General features: G+C 41.8%; 1 long non-coding RNA gene across 1 annotated transcript; it reads right to left on the bottom strand.

The window, feature by feature from the left end:
* Positions 1-998: 998 nt before the first annotated feature.
* On the bottom strand, positions 999-11,357 carry LOC106028971 (uncharacterized). The gene is made up of 4 exons (XR_001202595.3): positions 11,055-11,357; positions 6,846-9,678; positions 5,179-5,429; positions 999-2,652 (listed from the first exon to the last, which is right to left on the bottom strand). It is a non-coding gene; the product is annotated as an uncharacterized LOC106028971 (long non-coding RNA).
* Positions 11,358-16,059: the final 4,702 nt, after the last annotated feature.

Genomic DNA, 16,059 nt, shown 5'->3' with positions numbered 1-16,059 from the left:
TGAGAAGCAATCAATCAACAAACTTCATAAAGTGAGAAGAGGTGATTGAAGTAGACAAAGAGGTTAGGGAGGCACACAGAGTTTCTGATACAGAAATAAAAAGAGAGTGCTTTAGCTGCCGGGCTGACAGGAGAGTGAAGATTTCAGTGCAAAATTTGTAATAACTGGGAAAGTTTACTTTAGTCTTTAATATAGTAATAAAATTTGCAGACAGCCTGAGATACTATATTGACTAGGAAGGTATACATTATACAAGCTGCCTTTTATTCTGATAAAAGAAATACGCAAATAAATAAGTAATTTTTGGGATTTATCCGGGTAAATAAGTAACTTCAAGGGCATGTCACCAGATCACTGAAAGCCCATCCTGTTTACACTTGACATCTTTAGAGTCGTAGCATAATCGCAACACTTAGGGTATCCCTGCAACACAGGAAGGGACTCCACTGTGACACATTTAGCCAAAACGTGGGGTGAGCAAAGGACTAGATAGTTCTCAAGTGCTTATTATGTGTAGGACACTATGGTTTATATACATGTCACCCACCCCACATAAGCATGAATGATTATCCTGTCATAACTGACCTTGGGGAATTCATTTTGAGAATTAAAAAAAAAATAACAAAACCCTGTAAATAATATCTTTCCCAAATGGATAATGAAAACATTAAAAAACAAGTCTGCTCACCTTCTATAGTGAGTTACAGTTTTTTTTTTTTCTAGGACAATAACTAAACACAATTTCTTATGCATCCTTCCAGGAATATCCATATATATATATATATATATATATATATATATATATGTACAACTTTGCAGAATGTATTCTGAGCCTGTTCCATATACTCTGAAAACAAACATTATCTTACTATGCATCTATTCTGTACCTCGTTTTTTTTTTAAGACTATGTAGTTAAGTGTCCTACATCTTAGTACGTACTGACCTCATTACTTCAATGAACATAATACTCAGTTCTATGAACAAAAATATGTTTAATTTTGCAAAGTTTTATTGATAAATATTAAAAATATTTTCCAGGTATTCTTTATGCATAAATAACTTCTTGTATATGCAATTATAATTGCATATGCTAGCACTGCACAATAGTTACATGACATGAAGAACACAGGTAGCAGTTTTAATTGTTCTAGCAGACATGTTAAAAAAGTAAAAGACCAGGTCAAATTAACTTTAAAAATACATTATATTTAACCTATCATATGCCCAATATTGTCACCTCAGTAAGTACTGGATGTAAAATATTAATAATGTAGTGATTACTGTTCCCTTTTTCATCAAGCTTCCCTCTCAGTGACAACCTAGGCTGTTTCAAAATTCAAATTTACTCTTAAAATACATGGGGTTTTGATCTTATCAAACTTTTTTAAAAAATTTTATTTAAAAGGAAAAAGAGAAAAACACAAAACAAAACAAAGTGGTGTAAGGGTACACGTAATACAGAACTACAAAAAAAAAACAGTAAGAAATCACCTGTTAATAGATTACATAAGGCAAATTCAAAATAGTTTTAAGAATGCCTTGTGCAATAACATCTCTGATAGCATAAATCCATAGTCTCCCAAAGCAAATAACTTGAAAAATATTCCCCTGGCCTCCCACCACCACCACCTGTTATCTATCTTTTATTTTGCTCCTAATTTGTACTTTGAGTTTCTCCTCTAAGGGAAACCATGTGATATTTAAGCTTCTGTGTCTGATTTACTCCGGTTAACATTATGGTCTCAAGACACACTCATTTTCCTACAAATGACTGGTTTACCTCTCTTTATGATAAAGTAGTACTGTACTGTGTGTAAATACCACATTTTCTCTGTCCATTTATCTGTCGATAAACTTATAAGCTGCTTCCAAAATTTAGCTATTACAAATTGTGCTGTTATAAACATGGGTACTCATGTAACTTTAAAGACAGTTTTCTTCATAATCCTACCTTACACCCAAAGCAAAGTTAAATTGCATAAAGAAAATAAAGTTTAACTTTGTTAAGTGCAACTTTTAGAGTCTGCACTTAACCCATATATTTAATGAATGTGGGTAACAGGCTTGATTTGGAGGACTGTTATGGTTTGGATCTGAAATGTCCCCCAAAGTCTCATGTGTTTAGGTGACTGGTTCATGAGGGTACTATGGCTGACTTGGTTGGGGAGTGGGACCTGGTTGGAGGTGATTCGCTGGGATTGTGACCCAGAGGGCACATCATCAAATTAGCTCCTCCCTCTCTGCTACCTCGTTGCCATGACAATAATGGCTTTCCTCTGGGGCAGACCCTTCCCCCTGATGCTTCTGCCTTAAACCAGTGGACCCGTAAACCTGTCCTCCTTTAAATTGTGGGGGTTAGACATTGTTCTCAGCAGTGAGAAAATGACCAACACTGGGCCTCTGAACACTGCAGTTCCTCCTGGTATGCAAAACAACTTGGACTCTTCTCTCCCTCTGGAAGCAGAGGCGTTCAGGTCTCTGACCGCAGCCGGTGCTGGGTTCAGGTATTCCAGAATGAATACCAGAGTTATATGGGGAGCAGTTGTGCTTAGTGCCTTGCAGTCTTCTTGTCCTCTGCTTGACCTCTAACATCTCCCGTCCTGCTGGTTCGGTCCTTAGCACTCTGTATTTTCGTGTTAATATCTTCCTTCCTGTGAAGAAAACATCAAAACCTATGGCTTTAATAACCATTGCTACTCTCCTGGGTGTAAATCAGGCATCTCGCAAGCACTCTGAGTCCAAAGGGTTACAGTGAACATTGTTTCTGACACTAGATCTGTTCTTCCTCCTGCACCTTTCTGTCCCCCGCATCTCAATCAGCTGACCTGTCACCCATCTGAAGACCAAACTAGAATCCCAAAGTTAGGACCCTCCTGTTTTCCCTGTCTCTCCACATTCCGTCAATCGCCAGATCAGCTCCTACTTTAATAGGTGCCCTCTTTAAGTAAGATGAGCATTTATCGTATTCTCAGGGTTACTTGTGTCTCCCAGGCAATCATCCCATTTCCGGTTCTGTCCCTTTCTGACATGCTTTTTACTATGTCCAGGTGGATCTTCTTTCATGATAAATCTGACCATGGCACTCTTCTCCTGGACATGTTTCAATAGTGCCTCACACTTTCAGGATGAAGTTCCACACATCCATTCATTCAGGTGACACATATTTATTAAATATTTACCATGTCCCGTGGGTTGTGATAGATGTTATGGTTGCAAAAACAAACTCTGATTTCTGCCCCCCAAAAGCTGCTAGTTTTGCTTTTGTGAACATATAAGATTTCAAGTTCTTCAGCAGAGTCATGAAATGGAGGCTAATGAAACCTGCAATGCAAAGGCTGTGACTGAGGCCGGCTTCACCCTTTCAGATTCTATGGGAAAACATCAAATAGGTTGATTCACGAGGTCCCAACCTGAGGTCTTCGCCTCCTGCAGACTGGTGCTTACTTTTGCACATTTTGTTTGAACTGCGATGAGGCTTTCTGAAAGATTAAAGGAAGATTCCACCCCCAAAGTGACTTTTTGCATTTCTTGTAGTTACTAATTGATACCAGCACTCAAAGAGACTTAAGCAGGGTGGCTCTGCACTCCTAGACTTTGATGGGGAATGCTTCGTATGTTTGTATCCAGGGAGGCTCACCTTTGGGTCAGACAGCTGTCCTGTGCTTTCTAAACACAAAATAAAAGATGCTCCATCTTGCCTCATTTCTAATATCATGCTTTGATGCAACATTACGGGGTTAGAGTGTTCCCCGGGTTCGTGTATCCTTCCTGTCTACTCCTGGGAGAAAGCATGCATTAGGTTTGCTTTATGCGTATGACTTGATTTTGAATAAAAACAGCTGAATTCATTATAAACTAAGAAAAACCCAGGAACTGAATCAGAGAAATAACCTTTCACCTGCTAACCTAATGGATTTTTCTTTCTTTCTGATTTCCATGAGTTAGATGCATCTTTTGTGAAGGATGAAAAAAACGCTTTCTGGCTGTTAATTTGACAGCTGGAAATTCTTCCTGTGGTTCTGCACTTTCATCACTGATGTCCACTTGGGGAAGGGGCTTGTCTCAGGAACTATTTCTGAAGGCTGACTAATAATGGTCTCGGGTGACTCATGACTTAAGAAAGTACACAGTAAACAGGCAGCTGAAATAGAAAAAACGTTTGATACATTTCCTTCCTCCTGAGAAGTCTTTTTGAGTGCTAGTGAAATTCTTTATCTAGGTGCTGGTTACTAAGTGGATTCCATTTAAATAAATCCACTGAGCTGCACGCTTAGGATTTGTGCAATTTTATGTATGTGTAGTGCACTTCAAATACTAAAAAACTGCAAAATCTCCTTCCAACCTAAAGGATAAAGAGAGAGATATATATATAAACATTCACACACACATACATACACCCCTACTTTGCCTTCAATCAGAAGTTATTTTTCTAAAAATATCTCCCTTTTTTAGATCGGACTATAAATTCTGTTTCATTTTCTATTATACTCTAAGTTTCTTATTGGTAGGGCTGATGTCTTATTTAGTTTGTGCTGGAATTAGTCCACAGAAGATACTTCATAAATACATACTGATTAAATGATTGAAAATAATGAATAAAACACAACACTGAGTAAGAGAGAAATAATGACTCAAAACAGGCACACAGCAAATTAATGTTCTCTACGCTGTAAAATACAATTATGCTCACGACTATCTAATCCACTGGGCAGATTCCACAGATGGGTTGAATCTCACACTCATAGGATTAAATAGAAGGCTTGATCAACCAAACCAGCTTACTCCTCAGTGTCACCAAAGGAAAGTCAGGAAGAATTTAGATCCTTGCTTGTTGGTGATTGTCTTGTAAAATGTTGTAACAATATTACTCTTTGGTAAGATGGGTATCTTTGTTCTGGTTGTTGTTACTAAAACTAAGGATCATGTATCGAGTAGTTCACCAAGGACAGAGGTTATTCAGCTTGTGACTCTGGGATCTGGGAAGTCCAAGAGCATGATGCAGTTATCTGCATGGCAACTAGAGAAACCTTTTTTGATCATTATAACAACACAGGCATCACATGGCAAGGCAAAGAAACAGCCCGGGGCTCCTTTAAACAAATAAAATATGCCACTAATTTATTAATCCATTCCTAAGGGCAGAGCCCTATGACCCAACCACCTTTCAAAGGTCATACCTTGAGGCACTACTGTTGTCATTTTGGAGATCATACTGGCAGCATGTGAATTCTCAGGGATGCCCAAACACTAGCAATGACTTTAGATCTGGAGTGGAGGACACAGTTCAGTATCGGTCCCTCAAGTCACACAGGCTTCACTCATATGAGAAAAGCCACGTGAGGAAAGGAGGGACATGACCGCCACGTGCTGTGTGATCGGTTTTATTGCTTCTTTAATCCTTATCGCAGGTTGAAATCCTGTGCTTAGGCTTTGACGAACCAATAAAAGAAAACAAGTAGAAAAAGTTAAAAATGTTTCAAACATTTTTCTAAAATCACCTTTACCATTGTTTTTATAACCTGTTAGGTTTGAGAAAAACCAGGAGTGGGTGGTAAGATATGTGCTAGGTATCTATTTTCTTATAGCAAGTTACTTCAAGATGTAATGACTTAGCAGTTTAAAGCAAAAATAAACATATTATTCAAGATTTCTGTGTCAGGAACTTTGAGGCAACTTTGTTGGGCAAATTGAGTTTCCAAAAGAGTTCTGCAGGTGATAAACAGTAGATCCAGGATTTAGAAACAGGTTCTTTGTTGCAGTGCCCAGAGGTGACATCTGTGGACCAGGATCCCAGGTTAGGGAGCTGTGACAATATCCCAAGGGAAAACCAGCTGGGACAATTGCAGCTTATACTACGAGTAGAAGTGGAAATATTTGGCAGCTGATTTCAGGACCACCCTTAGGGCCAGGAGGAGATACACATTCTGGCCAACCATTGCCCCACAGTGAAAGGTCCACAGGTCTGAGGGCCTGGCTTGTCTGTGCCCACATTCTCCGCTTTAAATTCAGGTACCTAAAACCCTAACATTTTCTGCATTTGGCCCATGTCCAGGACTCATACGGGACTTTTTTTCACAGTTCTCCTGCTGATGCCAACTTGCAATTAGTATGTACAACTCAGATCTGAGAAGCAGCCGCGAGTGGGTCGAAGGATGGCCTGACCTTGACAGTGGAAGGCGGGGGCAGGTCCACCTGCACGGGCATGAGACCTCTCACAATACTGGAAGGGAAGTGGAAGAACGAGAAAGGACAGCAGCCATAGCTGGAAGCCAGCTCTTTCCAAACAGCCTAACTCCTGCTGAATCCAGGGAATTTGAGAGTCCTGCAAGGTACAGTCGCTCCCTAACTATGAAAGTGTTTGTTAATTTAGGACAGAATGTATTTTGGTGGAAAAAAATCATAGCTCAACTTCTGCTGCATAAGTTTTAGGGATGGAGGAGGACAGAGTGTGGTATCTGGCCCTCAAGTTGTGCAGCCTTCACTCAGATGGTGAGAAAAGCCACTCTACTGATATTGGAGGGACCTGACATGCTATATGGGCCATGTTATGGTTTGAGAACTAGTGGTCAACTTAACGCCAGCTGGATTACATCAGCATGCATTGAGAGAAGATGCTCCACCCGAGGCGGGTTGCCAGGATAAATAGGTGGAGAAGAAGGGAGGTGCTGAGGGTTGAGGCGTTAAGGAGACATTGTGGGTTCTCCTACAAGTTGCTGTCTGAGCTGTTGGTTCTCCTGGAGAAGCTTTGGTCCTCACATCGAGCATTGCTTCCTGGCTCCGGAGGGGAAGACATGTTCCGCTTGGTCTCCAGGATGAACTCGTCACGCTGCTTCCTGGCACGTACCTGACTGTGCTTGTCGTGGGAGGAGTTTGGGGCCTCCGTGTCGCTGAGGACAGCTGTGGTGCCTTTCAGGACAGTCCTGGTCTTTGTTGTGAGTGTGACTTCTCGGCTCCAGCGTAGAACCCTCATCCCACCAGCACAGCTCCTTCATCCTGCTGGCACAGACTTTCTGGCTTCCACCGCTGACCCTTGGGTCTTCCCGGCATGGATCTGTAAAAGAGACTGGCGTGAGTCCTTCTTGTGGGCTCTGGACATACAGTTGGACTCATGGGAGTCATTGTCTTGAGCTCTGGGTTTTTATCTGGACTCACGTGGGACATTGGGCTTTGGGGTTTAGGCTCTTGACTAAATAATCTATGTCTTTGGTGTTGCAGATAGATTTCCTGCATTTTCTTGTGTTAACTCCCGGTGACCATTATAAAAATATTATAAACTCCATGTCCCGATCTGAATTGTTTTCTGTGTACAACCCCTGACTACAACAGGCCATTATTTATATTTTTTGGACAAATATACTTACAACAGAGATTTATTTTTCTGGCCATATTGTTAGCTTCATGAGTCTAAATGTTCACACTACAAACTCCTAGAAACTCCAGGTAAGCATAATAAGTATGCTTTTAAATCACAGCTGAGCTTGTGAAAAAAGAACAAGAAATTCCCAATAAAAGAAAAAAAAAAAGAAACTTAATGAAAAAGTGTATCAGCTTTCCTGGACAGGATGAAGTTTTTGGCTTTGTAATGCATGGAGTCATGTTTTAATACCTTGAGGCCGGCAACTACTAAAAGATTGCAAGTTACAGCTAAGCTCCTTACCCACACTTTTGCCCTCGAAGGGCTGTGTGTGATAACGGGGAGCAGGATAACGGCTCCCGAGGGATGCGCATTGCCTAATCTCTAGAACCCGCGACCATGTTACCACAAGGCAGAGTGGAATGAGGTGGAGGACAGAAGGAAGGTCACTCACCAGCTGACCAGGTAATAATGAGGTTACCTGGGTTATTCCTGTGGTACCGATGTCCCCACAAAGGTCCACTTGAAAGTGGAAGAAGAAGGCAAAAGAGGTCCGAGTAATTCGATGTGAGAAAGAATGAACTCATCACTGTTGGCTTTGAAGGGGCCCTAAAGGAAGGGGCCCAGTGCCTGACCTGAGTCCTGTTTGTTTCTCTGACTCCACTTACCTTTTGATCTTTTGCCCCCTTCTGATCCCTCGCATCGTCATCTCTGCAGTCACTGTGGATCCCAGGATCATGTCCAACGGCAGAGCATCTTATGACAAAGAACCAGAACCATTCCCCAAGCTACAGCGGCTTCCTGATGCCAACAGAGCTCTGCACCGGCCTGAGGCGATCATCCCCAGACCACAGCCACATCAAGAAGACCCCGACTGCTGGCTCTCATCTTTTTCCCTACACAACTCTGTGATTGCCACAAGCACTTCTGAAGACAGATCGCAAGTCACTAGCACACTGTCCATCCCTGCTTGGTCATGTGGAGAATAAAGCTCCTTTCCTGCCTCTACCAACCTTTTTTCTGCCTGGTTCTCTGGGCCTGGTGGCTGAGCCTGGTCCCCTGGGACTCACCAGAGACAAGACTTTCGCCCTAACCCCAGTGACAGAGCGGTCAGTCTAGGAGCGTGGACAGTCTCCCGGGTAGAGAGGACTCTGGATTTCCCCCCAGAGCCTCCAGAATCAGCCAGGCCTCTAGATGTCTTGGTTTTAGCTCACTGAGACACATCTTTGGACATCTGACCTATAGCGTTTGAAATAATAAATTTATGTTTGTTTTTTTGTCTGTGGGTCTCCTTCCTACCATCTTTTTTTCCTCTCTCTCTCCCTTTCCTTTGGCTTTCCAGTTCCCTTTCCCTCCCCTTCCCTTTCTCTTTCTTTCCTTCAAATTTGTTTTGTTTGAAGCCATACATTTTTAAATTTACACAGCAGCAATGGAAAACTAATATAGATTTCATTTTTCATCAAATATTAGATTCAAAGACAACTGCTCATTAGCACAGGTTTAAAAGAAGGGAAGTCTCCTTTGAGAATTTGTTACCATGGCCCTGCCCTTTACTTGCAGGGTCTGGTACTCCAACACTGAAAAATTACCAAAATAATTGCTCCCAGGGAGAGATTCTTGGAAACTGCAAAATCCCCTCTGGAAAGACCTAACCTTAGCCCAGGCCACTCAGGATTTGCAGAAATGAAATTCTGATAAAATTCTACTCGAAATGGCAATCCAAATTGGAACACACACGCACACACACAAGAGAGAGAGAGAGAGAGACAGAGAGAGAGAGAGAGAGAGAGAGAGAGACAGAGAGACAGAGAGAGAGAGAGAGAGAGAGAATATACAGTATAAACCAGATTGATCACACACAACGAACAGCAGGATCAATATGCCAATACACTGCATAATAGAAAAATGACAGTGAAAGAAGATAAGTGTGTTTAAAATCTCAGTAATATAAACAAAATAATAAGAATCATAAGACACTATGAGAAAAGAACAGGCACACTGAATATCAAGTCAATAGAACTTCTAGAAATAAACAAGCGGTACCTTTGAAATTAACAATATTCTATGGAGAGGTTGAGCAGCTGACCTGAGACAGCGAGGGAGCACTTTACACAGTGCAGCCCAGAGGAGGAGGCAGGATGGAAAATGAAGAAAGAGGACTCAGGGAAGACCTAAAACTGTGTAACAAGAGACGCTGGGGAGAGAACAGAATCGATGCCACAGAAGCTGTAGCTGGAGAACTTACTGTACATGTTTTAAATCCAGTCGCCACGCCAAAGGGACCAATGAAGAAAGTGAGATGGTCATATACTTTGATTCCCATCTGCAGCATGATTAATACACAAAATGCCACGCGTTAAATAATTATTGTCATTCTTTTCTATTGCATGCTATATATTTATTCCTTTTCAAAGCATAATTTTCAAAAGTAAACAAAATGCTCTCAAAAATATAAAATGAACATGAATCAAAAGTTTTATTCAACCCATAAGAAGTGAAACTGTAAGATGCTGATTTATTTTTTAAATTTTTAAAGTGTTAGATGATTGATAGGGTAGATATGAAACTGGTTCGTACCCTGCAGGGAAAAAAATGAAAACCTTTGGTTTCTATCCATATTGCATACATCCTTTAGGTACAAAATTGTTTATATTACTACAGAATACCACCATCTGCATTGCTAATAGTATTTTATGAGGTAACATTTATTCTTAAAGAGGTACAAGACTTTCTGAACAATACAAATAAAATATAGGCAAATGTTACTGGGGTAGATGACACACTTATGACAATTATTTTTGTGCTAACTTGGCCAGGCCATGCTATGAAAATATTTGGTCAAACATCATTCCAGACATTGCTACAAAGGTATGTTTTAGATGAGATTAACACTTAAAGTCAACTATAAATAAAGCAAATTATCCTCCACAGTACGGGTGTAGCTTTTCATATTGATTGAAGGTCTTAGGAGCAAAACCTGAAGCCACGTGCATGCCTGCAATGCCAGCATTGCGGGAAGCCGAGGGGAAAAGGCTGCAAGTCTGAGGGAGCCTGAGCACTTAGGGGGAGACTGTCTCAAAATACAATATACAAAAGGGCCTTGGATGCAGCTCAGTGTAAAGGCCCTGGGGTCAATTCTCAGAGAGAGAGAGAAGGGAGAAGAGGAAGAGGAGGAGGAGGAGAAAAAGGAAGAGGAGGAGGGAGAAAGGGACAAGGGGAGGAGGAGAAGGAAGAAACAGAAAGGGAGAGAGAGTCAGAGAGGCTAACTGAGCAGGGTGTGAGGGAATTCCACCACCAAACTGCTTGCGGGTTTGAGCCGCATCACCTCTTCACTGGGTCCCCAGACGCAAATCTGTCCTGGAGTTCTGTGAGCTGGACTTCAGTCCTCAGTGGATCTCTATCTGTCTCTGTCTGTCTCTGTCTGTCTCTGTCTGTCTGTCTGTCTGTCTCTGTCTCTGTCTCTGTCTCTGTCTCTGTCTCTCCCTCTCCCTCTCCTTCTCCCTCTATGTGTGCGCCTCTTCCCCTTTTCCCTTCTCCTTCCTTCTCTCTTCTCCACACACACACACACACACACACACACACACACACACACACATACACATGCACACATGCGTGCCCTCATTCTGTCTCTGAAGGACCTCAAATAATACTCAGCTCCACTCCGCCAAATTAAACAAGGCCCACTGTCTACACACATACCCAGGAGTCAATCCAGGTGCCTATTTCCTAGTCCTCAGTATTTTCTTCATAAACACCTCCAAAGGATTAGAAAGATTTCCAGTGACTTCCATTTGACTATTTATTAACACCTGCCAAAAGACAAAAATTACAACAATTTAAAAATCTCCTTCAGTTGATCTTCTTTTTAGTTCGAGCATTGGCAATATTTCATTCTTCAAAATATGACACATGTTCAGGTAGTTTGTGTTATAGACAGAAGATGGATGATAAAAAGCAGAAATAATGAAAAACAAATTGGTCATTTCAAAACTACTTTCTTTGTTAGGCAGGGATGGAGAAAAAGAACAGTAGGATAATAACTGATCGATTTGCTTTAGGTCACTTATTTTGTGTAAGGATTAAACAAGAAGGAGCTTTATTATTAAACTGTCTGAAACGAGTCTGCCTGAAAAATTTGGCAATCACCTGTCATTTTTGTTGGTTTCTTAGAAGGTCAAATAAACAATTTAGTCTCAATTTGGTGACATGGAGCTTTACCATAGATGACTCCACTTTGATTTTTGTTCTAGTCTCTTAGTGTCTATTGCAAGAGCTTAGTCCACAACGGTCACCTTCTATACTTTTTAATCAAAATACCAAAATTAGTCCTTCACTGTGCTTTTTAAGCCTCTCTAATAATAATATTAAAGAGAATTAGTATCTTTGGGTTGGTAATAAGCAAGACAATAAGATTACTTAATGATAGGCTGCTTGGATTCTATCATACAAAGTGACACCCGTGCCACAACCCTGGTGACCACTCCCTGCCCAATTTCAACCCAGCGCCCCTGTTGCAGCCAGCGTAACCCGAAGTGCACGTGTACTTCTGCCATTCCTTGGATTCAGATGGTTCCATAGCTTCCCAGCTCCCTCACTGACGTAGGAGACCAATCAGCTGGGCCCAGGCACGCGGAACACAGGCCCACAAAATGGGGTCGGCACCCAAAAGTGAGCATGGGTGAAAGTCCTAAACTGACCAAGAAAGTGTGAGCAAACAATGAAGGGAAGCCTTTGGCCACACAAGGCTGCCCTGGAGTGTGACCAAGGTGGAGACTGGCCGGGGAACCTGTGGCCAGGGTGGAATCACCTTCATTACTGGGCGCTGGGGGAATGTTGATTGCTTCCCCGCAGGACAGGGAGCACACTGCCCTGACAGGTAGAGGAAAAGCACTTCTTTTTCAGGTCCTATAAAAGTCCCTGGACAAAGAGTGCTCCCTGTCAACCTCCTCTGCGGTCCCCTTTGGTAGCAGGAGCTTTTGCTTGCTTTCGCTTCTCCAATAAACTTCCTTCGTTGTCACTCTTGGCTCCTCTGTGACCTCATTCTCTGACACCGTGAGACACGAATCCAGCATCCTGGTAATATTACCACAGCCCGTCCCACTCCTCGGGAGCAGCCTTACCTCTAGCCTTTCTCTCCCAATTCCTGTTATCACCTTAGGCTTGTTCTCCAGGCTAGAAGTATCTTGAAAACTCTGGTGCAAAGGACTGATTGCTTATGGCTCATCAGAATGCCTGTGTTGACACCTTAACCCTGAAGGAGATGGTTCCAGGAACTGGGGCTATTGGGAGGTGATTAGATCCTAAAGAGAGAGCTGACTTGATTCCTCATAAAGAAATCCTAGAAAGCTGGTAAGTCTTCTCCACCACGAGCAACACAACTAAAAGGTTCTATCTAGGAGCCGAAAGCAAGTCTTGACCAGGTAACAACTTTGTCAACAAGTTCCATTTTTGAACCTCTCAGCCTCCAGAACTATGAAAACTTAATTTCTATTATTTATAAGCCACCCTATTTTGGTATTTTTGCTATAAAAAACCCTCAAAGACTAAGACCAAACCCACACCCCAATTTGCTTTTGGTTCCGTAATATACAATGTCGTAAGTGTAGAATATTACATGGCATCTCCACCAGGCTCTTGTTGATTTCTGCATCTGGTAGCAGTTTGAAAGTTGTCTTACTGCAGGTTTCCTAGACAACAGAGCCCACAGCAAGAAACCAGGGCCGACTCTGTGGAGGGGGCAGGCTGGTAGAAATCTGAGGGCACACAAACGTGAAAGAGCTCGAGTGAAGCAAGAAAGGATGGGAAATGTGTCACCACGCTGGCCGCTGCACCATAACGAACCTTGCAGAGGCACGTAAGTTTTCTCAGCAAATGTTGTGTTTATAAGACTCCTTACACACAAGGGACAAATGAAGGAACGGGATCTGTTCTGTGCCCCTGGTCCCTCCTGGCTCTGTTTTCCCTGGGAGTGTGATGTGGGCCAGTGCAAAGGCACCCCGAGCACTGCCAGTCCCAGGAACAGGCAAATTATAAGAGAGTGGTTCCACTCTTACCTTGCTAACCTGCCCTGGGCACCCCAAATGCAAGAAGTGAGAAATATCCAGATGAAACCATCAGAATTGCTGAGAAAATAGGCCTCGCACCTCCCTGGCTGCAGGCTATAGGCTTCTTTAGAGGGCAGGGAGAGAAGAATCTCTGAATTGGATATAAGGTTGAAATTTTGATTTATACTGGACTGAGCCTAATAATACTTAGAAGTGAATCTCAGCTCCCCAGATGGGACTTGTTCGTAGATTGAAAGTGACTGAAAAACAATACAAAGATCCTGGCAAGAAAATATTCACAGCGGGAAAAGGGACATTCAACAACAAATTATCCAAAGGGAGCACTTGGAGAAAAATAATAGGTTATAAACCATGTCTTTTGGAGTATTTGAGAGACAGGGGAATAATGAGAAAAATAAAATATTTAAACAAATAAAATTGCTATGCAAATTTCCATCCAAGTTGTCAGACTGTAACTTTTTATTGCATTTTTAAAAACAAATTAAAAATTACGTATGTGTCTAGTTCTATCTTCTGCAAGAATTTTCAGAATCAAATCTTTTAAAGTCATGATTTTGTGAGGTTATATAAGGCATCTGTCCCATGAAATTCAGAGATATCTTTTAAATATGACTCAGAGCAGCATCTTCAAACGGTCTAAAGTTTATATGGGTAAACCCAGCTCAGATTTAAAGCTTAATCTCAGAAACCATGTTTCAGCGGACAATGCTAGGTGAATACCACCATCACTAAAGGACAGAAGTGTCCAGAACAGCAGGGCTCCTGTCCCCTACCCGAGGCTGGCTTCTGTATGACTGTGACATCCTGGGAATGGACTGTGGTTCCGAATTATTATATGACCTCTGATTCGGCTCCAATGGCTCCACATGTTCCCAAACTCTGCAGCCTCTCCCTCTGTCAGGCTCTCTAACTGCGCTCTGCCTTGATTTGCTCACTTACATCTGCCTCACTCGGCAGACACAGGTACAGAGCAGAGGAGGGGCTTTTTGCCCTTCTTGGGTCTCACCCCTTTACCTCTCCAGACTCTTGCCCTCCCCTTCCCCCTTGCATAGTCTCTCTAAGGAACAAAGCTTTCTTTTTCTTGTCCTGTAAAACTGGGCTTCCATTTACCTATACTTAACCCTCTCTGTTGACAATGGCCATTTTTTGCCCCCAAAGCATCACCCTTAGATGGCAAGAAGAATTGTCAGAGGCTTTGAATTCTCAGCCTCCATTCTCTGTTACCAACATCCAGAATCATTCATCTGAAACAAAAGATCCAGAGATAACAGCAACAGCAAAAATCAAACCATCACTCCCTTCCATGCTCTCTGCTAGGTTTCCAGAGAGGTTTTGGGGGATATAGAACCCCCATTAAGTTTGGGATTGTCCACTGGCTACTGCAAAAAGGGAAGGCAACTATTAGACATTATGTCCTGCAAATAAACCCCTCATCCCCAACTTTGACAAGCAGATGCTGCTAGACTCAGGGTTGGTTTTAAGTAACACACTTTTGTCCCCTTCATTTTCACAACTGTCACGTGAACGATGGCAGAACACATTTAATAAAGAGCTCTATTTTAATCATTAATTATGATACCAATATACCAGTTGTATTGTATTCTAACGTAGCTCGCACTTGTGGATTTCAAAGAGCTTCCCCGGATTTAATTAATCTTTAGCTTTGCTAATGAAAAGCATTGCTTCTGGCTGGCATGGGTTTCGGTTTCTAATCTGTTCCTTAAGGTCACCTCATTTTTCTTGAAATGTACATTTATAATTTAGCACTGCAGATCTTTCACATTCCCTATTAAGCAATTATTTTGATTACTTCATTATCTTTCATTTTTTTTCCTGGACTATTTAGGTGGGTTTCTGCCTACCATGAGCCAAGTGTAATTCCGGCTTTCTCTCTCAGTCCCTTTATTAGAAGATCTGCATTAGCAAGGGATTCATTTTCATTCCGAAGACTGAAAACAATTTCATTACCTGATAAAAATTATCTTCTTATATGCTATAAGAAGCAACGCTCCTCATTTATGGGCTCATTAGGGATTTCATCTACCCAATACATCTTCCCGACACCTCCTTCAGGAACTAATCATCGTGTGACTCAACTACTAATATTTTGGGCTAGAGATTTTCATTTTCACCTGTTCTTCCTTCTTTCACTTTTTCGTCTCCTAAGATAGTGGCCACGTCATCTGCTTGGTGAGCCATTGCCATTTCTTGCTCATCCTGAAACATTTTGTTCAGGCTTCAGTCTAACATCTATACTGATATATTGTGAATTGTAAATTTACATTTCAGTTACCCTTAACATATTATAGAGCATCTTAATAGATGAGAGATGTTTGTGTGTTCAGAGCCAGGAACTGTGTCTACTATATAGCAATGCTCAACAAATTTGAGCCAGGCTTGGTGGCACATTTCTGTAATCCCTGCACTCTGGAGAGCTGAGGCAAAAAGATGGTAAGCTTGAGCCCCATTTGGGTAATTTAGTGACTTAGTGAGACCATATATTGTGATAAAATATAAAAAAGGACTGGTGACTTGGAACAAAGTAAAGGGCCCTGTGTCCAGTCCCTAGTATCACACACACACACACACACACACACACACACAGAGGGAATAAATGGAGGACAAATACTCATGTCTAC

The sequence above is a fragment of the Cavia porcellus genome, unplaced genomic scaffold (genome assembly GCF_034190915.1).
Source record: "Cavia porcellus strain 051 isolate PalLab524CR breed Dunkin Hartley unplaced genomic scaffold, mCavPor4.1 scaffold_8, whole genome shotgun sequence".
Lineage (NCBI taxonomy): Eukaryota > Metazoa > Chordata > Mammalia > Rodentia > Caviidae > Cavia > Cavia porcellus.
This window is presented reverse-complemented; position numbering and strand designations above follow the sequence as displayed.